Source organism: Panthera tigris, chromosome D3, assembly GCF_018350195.1.
Source record: "Panthera tigris isolate Pti1 chromosome D3, P.tigris_Pti1_mat1.1, whole genome shotgun sequence".
Lineage (NCBI taxonomy): Eukaryota > Metazoa > Chordata > Mammalia > Carnivora > Felidae > Panthera > Panthera tigris.
The window spans coordinates 42,374,081-42,388,864 of NC_056671.1; positions in this window are offsets into that span (position 1 = coordinate 42,374,081).

Here is a 14,784-nt window from a genome sequence, read left to right on the forward strand (position 1 = left end):
GGAATGCAGTAACAGAGCTTAGCTCACGATGAGGCTGAAGGAGTAGGCAGATGTCACAACATGCCTGGCCTCACAGAATGATAAAAAATAGCCCCACTGTGGTCTGAGACCAGTGGGAAAACATTCATTTTTTTTAATCAAGAAATTCATGGTTTTTTAAGGAAGGGTTGGGGACCTATCCATATTTGTGTTTTGATAATATCACGCAATGTAGAAATGTCATCGTAACATAGAAAACAGAGAGGAATTTAGAATGAACTACTACTAGGAAAAGCAAAGTAAATTCTATGCACAATGTAATTGGGCATGAATTACTTTAATGTATACCATTATATGTATATGTATACATTATACACGCAATGCTAAGTGCTAGCAGAGTTATACAGTTATAAAAGAAAGGATAAAACATTACAAATGGATAAAAGTTATAAAAGATGGGTTATATATACTTATATACATAAACGTGTATATTTGTATTTGTATACATACTTACATATATATAATGTAAAAACAAAGGAAATAATCTACACAAAGGAAATCTTTAAAGTGATATTTTAAGAGTTAAATATCTATTTTAAATGTTAATATCAATAATATTTAAAGTTTAGATTTAAAAAATAATACAAATGCTTAAATATATCCAACATCTTTTTTTTAACTTATTTTGAAAGAGAGAGAGGTAGAGAGTGCACGCATGCCCAGGAACACAAGCGGGGGAGTGGCAGAGGGAAAGGAAGAGAGAATCCCAAGCAAGCTCCATACTATTAGCAGGGAGCCCAGTGTGGGACTCAAACTCATGAACCATGAGATCATGACTTGAGCAGAAATCAAGTCTGTCCCTTAACCAACAGCGCCACCCAGGTGCCCCCCAATGTCTGTTTTGGATTAAATGACATAAAGAGTAATATAGACCATAAAAGTTATGAAATAAAATAAAAGAGAATATTAGAATGTGCTGAAGTATGTGGGCAATGATTTATCAGAGAGGTGAAATCTAAGAATGAACATCAAAAGATTTGCAAATATTCCAGTTATCTATTGCTGGGTAGCAAGCCAACTTCAGAACACATAAATCATTTCTATTGCTCATGATTCTGCAATTTTAACATGGCTCAAGGAGACAGGTTTATCTTTGGAGTATCAGTGGGGGAAGGCCCACTGGGACTGGAAAATCAACCTCCATAGTAGTTTAATCACAATGCTGGCAAGTTGGCACTCACTGTCAGCTGGGATCTCAGCTAGGATACTAACCAGCGGTTTGGTTCCTCCACTCATGGGACTATACACGAGGTTGTTTGGGCTTCTACACAGTATGTTGACTTCAGAATATATGATCTTTTTTCATGGTGGCTCAGGAATTCAAGTTTAAGTATCTTAAGTATCCTGGTCCCTTAAGGCTGATCTAGAAATTGGTGTGCCATCATTTCTGCCATATTCTATTGATCCAGCCACAGAACCCATATCCAATCCAAAGGGTAGAAATAAATCCCCACCTCTCAACAGGAGTAGCAAGGAGTTTGTAGCTAGCTATTATCCATCACAGAAAAATACAGATAGACAAGCTGTAGTGCAAAATCTATTCAAGGACGGGCACAGAAGGTGATTGCCCTAATTAATAATAATGGCAAAAACTGAGATCCACTGAACAATTAATATGTGCCAGTCACAGTAAAATTTGCTTTGTAGGAATTATACAAGTTATTACTCACAAAAATCTCATGAATTATCATACTCATTTTACAGATAGAGAAACTCAGCCTAGAGAGAAAGATGAGCTTATCCAGTGCCACAGATCTGGTAAGGAGCATAAGCACTGTTTGAAATCAAAGTCTGATTTAGAATTTTGCTGAGTTAGCTACTACAACACACTACCAATTGGTTAAAACAGAACAAAAGTTTGAAATCTTTTGTGAGACAGGCAAATATTTTTATCTATCAATTATGCACTTATATTGAAATCATGCATTTGTCAGAATAACTCTTTTCTAAATGTAGAAATAGCCTCTGATAATTTCCTTTTTCACTATGAAGAATCTTACTGATTTTGAATGCCCAGTTCATCAAATTGTAAATATACATTTATAACCAGCATTGCCATCTCAATAATTCTATTATAAATCCACATTTTAATTTCATATTTGAATTAAACAATGGACTGTTAAGCTCAACTAGAGCTAGATTTAACATTGGTTGTACATGTAGCTCTAGCTCTGTCTGATTACAAACTACACATGACACAGAAGAAATAATTGTCTTCTAACTCTTCCTCATTGATAATTTGACAAATCCGGTAACTTCCATAAAAATAGTACATTTTCATAGGGTTTTTCAACTTAATTATGGGTAAGTATAAAAACATAAATAAAAAGAGGAATAAGAAAATATTATTAAAATACATTTTACTGTGTTTGAATTATATATTTTTAACATAATAAGCATTCTTTAATTTTTGATCAAATACGACATAGAAGTTAAAAATATTTCTACTGATGATCACAACTAACCTTTTTGTTGTGTCAACCATTCTGGCTTATCTGAGGAACCCTAAGAAATTTAATCTTCAAAGGATTTATACCATTTTAGACTAAGGTCTGTATTCTATTGAATTTGTTAATACTAAAGCACCCTCTGATTCAGTTTAGAGGACAGTAATATTTTTATGGGAAATTCATACAGCATGGTTCTTAGCCTCACTATGTACTTAATCTGCCTGGTGATATTAATATTTTGTAATAAAGAGGCATTTCTAACACTGAGCAAAATCATATTATCCAGCTAATCCTCAGAACATTAATCGGAACCATCTTGCTAAGAAGTATGAGCTTTCTATTTCTACAAGAAAAAACAGAGAATTTAAGCTATTGAACAAAGATGGTGACTAATATCTGTTCTTTTCTTAGGGCAACAAATGACCTATTCCAAGGGTTAGGAAAAGGAACCTTCAGGATGGTTTCAGGACCAAGTTTTATAAGGCAAAACTGAGACTCTATGTACAGCCACCTTCAGGTGGCTGAAGTTGAAGCATTCATACAAACTCCATCTTGAGGGCTCACTGCCCAAGTGAGAACCTGGAAGTTACTAGTGATTCGGGAAGAATATTTTGACCAGCAGTCATTCTAACATATAGCCTTTGGCAAAAATGGGCTCCTTTCCATTTACTTCCTTTTCTTAAAGACCCAATATTTGAACTGAAATCAAAATAAGAAAAGAAGCTCTCGTCCTATGAAACCTACAGGCTCTAACACAAAGCAGCTATCTGGGCAGCTATCACTGCAGTGGCCTTGCTGAGACTGATAGGGGCCACGATACAGACCACAGCACAAAGTCACACCTCAAGTGAGAATAGGGACTTAGCCCTATGCCAGGCTAGAAAGTCCTTAGAAGAATTATAATAATGCCTATACAAATATGAACACAGATGCAGCACTGTTGCAGCTTCATAAACCTTGACCACAGTGGAACCTTTGCACTTGCTGTGTCAGTTAGTTCAATATGAGAGGAAAGTAGTGTAATTAGCAGTAGGAACCTCTCTATTGTTGTTGGGTATTCCCCCACCTCCCCAAATCACAAAGAATATGGAGTCATCTTGGACAACCTACATTCTTCCAAATTCTTCTGTAAACCATTTACTGCTAAAGGGGAGCTAGTCTAACTGCAACTCAGATGACTTAGAAAGGGAAACAAAAGCCAGGCTGCAACCAGGAGCTGATAAACAAGATCACAAAAGAGAAACCAAATGATAACAAAACATATAGATGCTCATGCAAAGCAATGCATAGGAACAATAAATCAACCAGCCTTTTATGGAGTACTAGAAGGTATAGATGCTTTGGATTTAACCATTCATTCATTCATTCATTCACAATGCAAAAGCCATGGTGTGTCCTGAATTACACATGCATGACCTTTAGCTTTCATAAGTGAAAAAAACAAGTAAAGGAACTCTTGTCCCAGACAATGTTTGTATATTGTTGTCTGCTTAAGTTCATGTTGATCTCAGAGACTCCAGGGGAGAAAGCAGAGAAATGGAAGGATAAATAACATCTGAGAAGGTCTTTTTCCTTGCGGAAGATGAGGATCCAAAGGCACTGGAGCAAAGGGGATGTGACCCTGAGTCGAAAACAAGAAGACATTATAGAGGTGGACTTTCCTATTTTTTTTCTTTTTTCCCATCTGATAAACCTAAATTTCCAACTCTTTTACCTCTTTTGATCCTCCACAGAGCTTACAACAGTGCCACAGCCATACAGGTACAGGACTTGCAATACACACTAAGATGTGTAGGGCATTCAGTTTCATAAGAAGTCACCATTTTGTAGGTTTCAACTAAAAAAAACACTATGTTTTAACCCTATGTCTCTTATGTCATATCTTATATTTTTATTTTATGGAGAAAAGTTCTCTTCCCCAATGCTTTCTGGTTTTATGACTTAATGCAACCCATTCCCTTTGCTAAACATAGCAGCTTCCTCTCAAGTTGAAAACACATCTCTAATGGCAATGGAATATATCCTCCCAAAGCCCTTTAAATAGTAAAAAAGAGGAGGGGGGAATCCTTCTGCCATGCTCTTGAGGAAATTGTAAATTTTTTAAAAAGTTTAGAGGAAAGTACAGCATTTATTTGGTGAACTTTGGAAAGTCTCCATTATCTGCTCTGTTTTAAGATTGAAAGAATGCTTCATCTAAAGTTCCATTATGATTAGAATTTGCCTGCCTGAAAGCACTATAGTTTCTCTGGACTCAGCGTCCTTGTATACCAAATAGGGACAGATTGCAGGGCTGATTACAAATCCTGTATCTGAAGGACAGAGGATAATGGAACATGGTAATCATTCAATAGATTACTGTGGATGTCTTTATTTTATTTTGTATTACTTAATCACAATTTTATCAGGAAAATGGAAGAAACATAATTTTTCCTACCTGCAGCTCTGTGTTTGTTCTACTCAATGATTTTGCATGTATGTGTTTGTATGTGTGTAACAGGTCCCTCCACCATAATGAATACCACCCACCATGCCCATACACACCTCTTTTCAGAAATTAGTATTCGAAGAACAGTAGATTCATTCAACAAGAACAACAGCTCACACTCCACATAAATAGAGGAGTAAAGGACTCAGAGGAAAAGAGAAGGGATGACAATCTATCTATCATGAGTAATAAAACTTCTTATGTTAAAAAAACCAAAATACAACATCTACTATGTCATGTTATCAGAAAGATCTAATTATATCATTTTTGTAAATGAATGTATCTCTCATCTCTGTGGAAAAAATATCCACATTTTTATATAAAATTAAGCATTAGTAAAGCACACTAAATATACTGCTATTGGTATTAGTCAAGATCCCTGGCCTTGGATCCTTTAAACTACTGGAAAAAAAAATGTTTTTGAGTAATATTCAAGTACTTTCCCAGAAGTCTGCCAAAAGGTTTTGTATCAAATTCTTCCAATTAAGTAACTGAGATTTTTGTCTTAACTTTGCTGCTTTATTATCATTGCCCAGGCTATAAATCTGACTAAATTTATAGTATCAAATAGAATCATTTATTTCATTTTGGGAAAAGCACCTGAAAAAATTATATGGTTCTATTTTTAAATGCTTCCACTTATTGATTTACCATATATTTGCTTTGATTTACTCTATATTTGCTTTCCATGTGTTTGTAGAAAATATTTTTTATTATGTATATGGTTTTCGGACAAAGTTCACTATCATTTTTCTTTCAATTTAGATAGGTTGTATGATTTTTATTCCCCCATTAAGTAGACTAGTGTCCTCCCACTCAGATATCCATGATTTATTACTGACTGAAGCAGCTTAGCTTAGTACATTCACAAGCTGGTTCTCTTTAATACCCTATTGTGCATGCCATCTGGGCCTGCTGTTTTCAGTGCATCCCAGTTTTTCAAATATCCCCTCACCTTTTTTGTTTTTTTAAAGATATGCTACTATTTTGGTAAGTTCTATATTAAACTCTGATTTTTATTTTTCTATTTTCCTTTTATAATATATAAAGTATAAAATAATAACTGAGCCGAAATCAATGTCCTAGACATTTTCAAGAGTACCTCGTTTCATTGGTCCATATTTTGGGGGACTATTTTATTCCCCTCCATGGAACTTTGATGAAGTATATGAAAGTTGCCTTTCTACTTTCATTCTCTAACACAATTTGAAATAACAAATACATGGCAATTCCTATATTTTATGTGTAACACAAACTACTTTTTGTTTATTGACTAAGGGACACAGTATTCAGCTCTCTTTTTTTTTTAAGTTTATTTGTTTATTCTGAGAGAGAGAGAGAGTAGGGGAGGGGCAGAGAGAGAGAGAAGGAGAGGGAGGGGAGGGATGGAGAGAGAGAGAGGGAGAGAGAGAATATATGAATCCCAAGCAGGCTCCACACTGTCAGTGCAGACTCCAACATGGGGCTCTATCTCAGGATCATGAGATCATGACCTGAGCCAAAATCAAGAGTCAGACACTCAACCATCTGAGCTACCCAGACACCTAGTATTTAGCTCTCGAGTCAAAAGATAATACTCCTATTTTCTCTCACCCTTTCTTCATTATAAACAGTGACTAGTCTGTGTTTCTCACATGAAAACTGTATTTGTTTGTAAAATGCCTCACAGCTAACTTTTCTTTCCATGGCAGCAGAACATTTTGATTCCTCTGCTGCTATTTTGTAATACCTATGAAACTTTTACCCATATAGTGCATTCTGAGGTCAGTATCAAATTTGAAGAATCATAGGCCCCTAGAAAATTTGAGATTTATTTTTATATTACTATGTAGATGTTGCACAGAAGCTCATATTAAAAATTACCTGACCTTTTGATTATCTATTACCTTACAGTCTGTAGAAGAATCTCACCTTGATGTCTTGAGAAGAACTGATTTCCTCAGTCATACTATTCTGTTGCACAATTTGCATCCTTAATTTCCTCTCTCCTCTGGGCTGTAGCTTCTTACCTAATAATACCCGCAAAACTTCACACTCCCTTCTCTTCCACATCAGGTGATATATCTAGTTCACCTTTAATTCTGATTAATTATTTCAGAGTTTTATAAAAACTCAGTTCCCTCTACTCTTTGTGTCATCAGACAATGGGTGAAGAGAAAGAAGCTAAAGAGACAATTCCAGAACATTCCATGTCAGGTTGGAGTATGGAAAAACTATTAAGCTTCACACATAAATAATGTTTGTTCTCTTATGTACATAAAATAATTTAAGTGCTCTCCTAGGTCCCTGGACATATACCCAATATTTCCTTCAAGGGCAGTCAGAACGGGCTGTAATAGTTTTTAAGTCCACAAATATATTCATTTCATAAACACATAAGGAGAAAAATCAAAAGGAAGCATAATGTTTGATGAGTTACACTAGATCCAGAGTTTGTTTACTTACTAAACTGCATGACTGACTTATTGCCTCAAGACTTTCAGGCATCAAATAAGGGACAAAATATGTACAACACTTGGAAAAACTTGAATTGCATGTTGACAGTCACCCATAATGTCTACCCCAGGGAACGTCTGCACATTTTCCCTTCTTCAGACACATCTGTATGTTTGGGTGTATATGATCTCAGACATTCTTTAAAGAAACAAATGGGTTATAAAAAGATAACCTAACAGATGTGGCTGGGTGGCTCAGTAGGTTGAGCGGCTGACTTAGTTTCAGGTCATGATCTCGCGGTCCATGAGTTCAAGCCCCATGTCAGGCTCTCTGCTGACAGCTCGGAGCCTGGAGCCTGCTGTGGATTCTGTGTCTCCCTCTCTCTCTGCTCCTCTCCTGCTTGTGCTCTATCTCTGTCTCTCAAAAATAAATAAATTTTTTTTAAAAATTAAAAAAAAAAAGATATCCTGACAGAGGTATACTAGAACTGAAGGAGGACAACCCAATATGTTTACCTCACTAAAGGGGAAAAGTTATCAGCTAACTGTATGAACTTTCTCTTTAACATCAAGGTGGGGTCATCTTCTTTGTTGCAGTTTCTTACAGGTGCTTCCCTAAATCATCCCCAGATGTTAGACCACAGAGTCAAGCATGAAGTGAAGTAAACAATTCCATATACTCAAATTCTGAGTATTTTAAGCCACTCATTCACTAATTGAAAAGTATTTCTTGGGTGCCGACTGTGTGCCAGCTACTCTTATACATAGGCACTGGGAATATAGCAGTGAATAAAACAGACAAAGCTTCTGTGAATTGTGCTCCCTTCTCTATTTCATATATTGAAATTCTAACCTCAATGCAACTGTATTTAGAAATAGGGTCCTTAGGACATAATTAAGGTCACATGAGGTCATCAGATTAGGGCCCTAATTTGACGGAGTCTATCCTTACAAAAAGAGACACCAGAGAGCTCTCTTTATGCACACACACTGAGGAACATTGTTTTCCAAACTACACTCACTACTGGTTGTTCTTCCTAACTCCTTTTTCTCAATATTTTTTCTTCATAAAATTCATAACTTCTACTATACTATAATGTCTTCTTATCTATTTTGTTTATTGTCTATATTAGTCTTGTTGGTTATGGCAGCCCAAACAGAGTAATATAGACAATAAACAAAATAGATAAGAAGACATTATAGTATAGTAGAAGTTATGAATTTTATGATAAAAATATTGAGGAAAGGAGGATAGGAAGTACCAGTGGCTAGAGTGGTTTGAAAGACCTCACGGAGAAGGTGACGTTTGATCAAAAAGCTGACACAGGTGAAGGAGAAGGCTAGGTGGCTCTCTGGAAGAAGAGTTTCCAGGTGCCTAAGCCCATGAAAAGCCATTAAGGCAGAAACATGCCTGACATATTCAAGGAAAGCAAGGAGCAGAGAAGGGAGAAGGAGGCAGGGGTTGGGGTGGGGTGGAGTGGTAGCCAGGGATGGTAGAGGGGTGGTAAGGGGGGTGAGCATCATTTCCTGATGCCCCTGTGCCTGGTGAGAAACAGAGGAGCCTTTAGCTTGGATATCAGGGCAGAGGAAGGGCAATTAGGAAGTCTGCCTTGAGGGACAGACTACCTGAAAAATAGAAACATTCTCTGATAATGAGCTTAATGAAGTGAGGCCTATAATATGTTGGTTTCCGATTTAAACTTTATTTTCAAAATTAGTAAAAAAATTTTAACAGGATACAAATCAAAATGATGTCAGAGGTATTAGTCTTTTTTTTTTTTTACCACCTATCTTCATATCCACTGCATACTAGAAAGTATCATTGTTAGTTTTCAAATTAGCCAAGAAATTTTAAATTAGTGAAGAAATTTAAACTATACTACTTAAGAGTTCTGTGTGATGGGCCAAGTTATCTGCTCCTTTTTTTTTTTTTCAAGTTATCTGCTTCTAAAGTTGGGTAATGATGGTCTTTTTTTATTTTGTCAAAAAACAAATTTAAGGAATATGTCTTTCAATTAATTCCACTGATCTTTTATCCCCGAAATCTTATTTTTACGTCTCTACTATCAACAATGAATATCTGCTCACAAGATCTAGCAGATAAAATATGAATTAATAAGTAACAAATTAACATCAATATAAATCCAGAAAGTTTATTATGCTAAGATGCTCAATCTTTTCCTAGACATACGTACTTATGAATATGATTTAAAGTAATATACATTAAATGCAAATATAGTTATGCCATCAAATTTGTTCTGGTTCATTTATCAAAATTAAATAAATTAATAATAAAAATGAACTTGCAGAAACTCTAGTTCCATAGTTTATCCCTTAGTTTCAGCTCTCACATAGGATCAATTCTTCACTGAATCAACTTCATCACACATACTTAAGACAAAAGTAGCTCTAAATAGGATATATAGGAAGAGGCTGTTGGAAATCAGAGACCCAGACCCCAAACTGGACCCAAGGTCCACTGTCTGCATGGAATCTCTATGGGTGGCTGTGGAAACCACTCTAGATTATGGAGAGAAGATTGAAACCAACTCAATGAGACACCCTAGGCAGTAATGATAATCAGTAACCACAATGTGTTGATGCCCAGTGGGGCATATGATGTGAGCAAAGCTTCAGTGCTTTAGGAGCTCATTTCCCAAATAGTGAAATAGATGATCCAGAGCACCTTGGTGAAAAACCAAAGTCTAAATAATAGCAATTTGAAATCAGGGAGATGAGTTGTTTTGGCTTCCGTGCAGTCGTCAATAAGTTGGGATAATTATATCTTCTGTGCCAATACCAGTGTTGTCATAAAGATGAAATAAACCAATTAATTTGGAAATTTGTATATTAGTGTTTATCAAATTAATGTTAATATGATTACTTAATAAAGAAGAGTAATTAAACTAGAGAAGTGAGCAGGAGATTCTGTATAAGAGCATTACTAATTAATTACCTATTGAATATTCATGTTTGTGTCCCTACTCCTAAGGTTATTCTAGGAATAGCTGTCTCTGGCCTCCTGGGCTATATTTCAATGGGCAAGGGTACTTAGGAGTATGATGTGTTACCTCCACACATAACCAATAGAATTTGAAAGAAATATTTAAAGGATTTCATTTTCCTCTAATAGTAAGTAAAGGATATTTGACTCTGAAATAAGTCTGTGGGAGAAAAGAGGAGAAACAAAAATGTTTAAGATGAGCAATATGAAAAACAAAAAGAAAACAGTGCTGTGTAAGAAGATAAAAAGAGATAGTAATAATTTACTCAATTTTGTTTGGATTAGTAAAAAATGTCCAAACATCAAATCAAAGTAGTGTTTTTAAAATCCAACCTCACTTTATATGCTTAAAATAATTAATAGGCCAGGAGAGGGACATTTATGAATTGCATGGATTATTTAAAAGGCACAATATTTCCTGTTTGCTCTCCTTTCAAAAACAAGGCCATTTTTTATCTTTAGTCAAAAGGAAAGGGAAAGAGTGGTAGATAATATTATAAGGAGCAAATTATAAAACAAAAACAAAACATTAAACTCAGCTATTACAGGATATTTATACCAACAAAAGCTCTTAAAATGATCTAACTTCCTCTTTGCTATTATGAAAATTATGGAGCCTACCTTTTTCTGACAGTCCATCAGCTGGATAAACATACGTCTTCTGCACTAGTTTTCGTAGAAGAAAATCCAGAAGTTTGTAATAGCAGTTCAGTGCCTGAATTCAGTAGGATTTTAGGGTCTTTACACTTTAGGAAAAACCCTCTGTTTTTCTGGAATTCTCTCTGTTAACAAAGGAAGTCCAAAGTACATCCATAAAATAGTCTTATTACTCCTATCTGGTCTTTTCTGAGTGTTCCTCCACCTAAAATATTCAAATTTACTTTGTTTTACAATTAAGTCATGGCTTTGCATCTTCTGGGTCATACCCTCAGCCTGCTATTCTCTTACCACAATAATACTACTTGTGCAATTTTAAAAAGAAAACAAGATCACAGTTTGTTTTAGTTGGTATGATTTTTTATCTACCAGGAAGCTGTATTTAGAAAAGAGTCTGAATTTAAACTATAATTAAAACATTTGTTATTCTCATGAACTTGGGAATTTTCTTAAAATCTCTGACCTTCATTTCCACACCTGTAAAGTTGCCATAAGACTTAGAAATTGCATATTCAAGGAGCACCTGGGTGGCTCAGTCAGTTGAGCATCTAACTCCTGATTTTGGTGCAGGTCATGATCTCATGGTCTTCAGATCAAGCCTCATGTCAGGCTCTGAACTGGGCATGGAGCCTGCTTAAGATTCTTGCCCTATCCCTCTGACCATTCCCCTCTTGCTCGTACATGTGCGTGCTCTCTCTCTCTCTCTCTCTCTCTCTCTCTCTGTCAAAAAAAGAAAGAAAGAAAGAAAGAAAGCAAGCAAGCAAGCAGGCATATTTAAATTGCTTTATACAATGCCTGGCATATATTAGGTATAAAACAAATAGCACTGTTATATTTTATTGCAATTCTACAATTAAGTTAAAAACTAATAATTTGGAATTACTAAGTAAGTCTAGGTAAAATAATGAAATCTTAAAACTTTCTGCTGTAAACACATGAAAATGTTTTCACATTTATTATCTCAGTTGTTTCCCCCCCCTACAAAAAACTATAAAGTAGATAGGACAGATATTATTTCATTTTAAGGATGAGGAGATGGGTTCAATGAGTTGTTCAAATAGCTGCTATATAGTAGATCAAGAAGACAAATTCATGTGTTATGGCACTGAACGTTCCCTACCATGTTATTGAGAATAACAAGCCACTGGAAGGTTTTATGGTCTTCTCTCTTAAAGTCTTATTTCAGTTGATGGCAACTTTATTCTTCCATGTAGCTGAGACCAAAAACCTTCAAGTCATTCTTTATTCCCCTCTATCATACTATCGTATTTCACATTTATTCAACCAATATTTTTAAAAACTCTATCTTCAAAATATATCCATATTTCTTCCAATTCTCACCATCACCACTGGTCATCTCTCTTTTGAATTTCTCCAAAATTTTTGCTTTTATCACCCAGCATTCCTACCTATGGTCCCTTTTCAACATGGCAGCCAGAGTTACTCTTTACTAAGTAAGATCATGTGACTGTTCTCTTAAAATCCTCTAATGACTCAATTTTGCTGAGTAAACACGAAGGTCTTTGCAATGGTATAGAAGGCTGTATATTACCTGGCCCCAGTTAATTCTTTATTTTCCCTCTCATTTTATTGCTCCAGTCCCATACCAACTAATCTTTTGCTGATGACCCAAGTGACACCTTTCTGGAATGCTCTTTCCTCAAGTATTTTCATGGTCATTTTCTTCACCTTCTTCAAAGACCGTGTCTTTGCAAAAATATATCATCTTCTCAATGAGGCTTATCCCTGGCCTACCAGTTTAAAATTAGAACTTATCCCTCAGGCAGTTCTGATTCCCTTACCTTGATCTATTTATTTTTCTTCCCATAGTATTTTTCTCCTTCTGACACACTATATAACTTATTAAGTGTATTGTTTACAGTCTGACTCCTTCTGACATTAAAATTTAGTCCCCATGAGGGTAAGGACAAGTGCACAGCAGGTAAACAAATGTTGCCTAAACAAATACTGCCTTCTGATTGCCATTTCACATTTAGAACAAAGCCCAACCACCTCCCCCATAAACACGCGCACACACACACACACACAGTCACCACAAATGCACACCTGGTTACTTCTGACAGACCTACTCTTCCTGGACATTACACCAGTGTTTCTCAAAATATTGTTCATATACCAAAATCTTCTTAGAATCAAATTACAAAGGATTAATGATTGAAAGAACAAATTCCTAGCTCCCCCTCCAGAAATACTAACTTAGAATTTCTCAGAGAAAGTTTTATGAATATGACCTATTTGCACACTGGAGTTTAGAACATTGACTAGATCCTCCCTCTCTTCCCCTTTTGTTTTCCTCCAACTCAACCAGTCTTTCCTGCAAAAATCTGTAAAATCAGGCATCCCTTAAAGCACTAATAATCAAAACATCTACCAGAAAAGTCTGCTCCCACCTTCTATAATCCATACTGAAAAACAAATATAGCATTGATATGGGTCAGGGTCAAGGTGCTAACATCAAAAAGTTTTTAGTTAGTGACAAAAGTTAAAAAATGTGGCAGCCATGCCACATGTCCATTTTCAGGTAATCTTTTGTATTTCTTTTGTTTTATATCCTGCTTCTTTGGACTAATTCGCTCTTATGCAACTCATAGTAATCTGTCCTTCTCCATCTCTCCCTATTACTGCTACCACTTCAGGAAAACCTACAAGGGATCCATAGGTCAGTTCAGCTCTAGATCGTGGAAAGAGGTCTGTTTTTACCCTTGGCTCTGATTCTCTTTGCCTCATCTCATACTGTACTGGTGAGACAGGATGAAAAGAGTACAAGTTAGGCCTTGATCAAGGGAACTAAGAATTATTTCAGTTCTTAGACCAGAAGCATATATGTGGTCTAATCCATCTTCTCAGTACTAGGTGTGTCGAATAGGAAAAGTGTCTTTAGCAGACCAATTGAAGAGTTTTGGGGAGTCGAAGAACTCCCTAAACTTGACTTGCAAAATGTATTTTTATATTCCTTATTTTTATGGATCAGAGTGCAACACCTCTCCTCAAATTCTCAAAACATTCTAAAAATTAAAAAAAAAATTAAAAGATACTTCCCTTAGGATTAAGTTTCCATTATAATTAATGTCCTCATAGAAGATCCTCTTTGTACAAAGAAGTACATTCTTTGTTCATATTTGCCTTGTAAAAGTATGATAATATACTTAGTAAACATCTTTAATTATGCTCATTGTTAACATCCATTACCACCCCAAGATAATATACTTGCATTTTAACTCCTCATTTTTGAGATTCAACCCTAAGAAATGAGCAAGCAGAGAAGGCCAATGTCTTTGGACAGCCCACTTTGAGCAGTGCTTTGGCTTCAAGCCCAGAATCTATCACCAAATCCGCAAACCCTATTAGTCCTCAACTTTGTCTTTTAAAAATTATTTGGTAATGAGAAAAAATGAGACATACAAAATCAAAATTTAACTTAAATACATAAATTCATTCTTCAATTTCAAAAGTAAATATTTAATCTGAATATTTTACTTTCTATTTGTTTCCTACTGGCATATTAGTTATTTAAGTTATCTGGGCTTTACATGAGGAGTAAAATATTTTTATTTGAGCAGGAATTTGCATTAACTTCATTTTGTCCTTTTTAAAAATTTAAAACCAAATACAATTATTCAACATATTTAAACATTTAGAATAAGTCCAAGAATAATTTATCATTCTCTCTCCTTTCATTCATTGACAAATGTT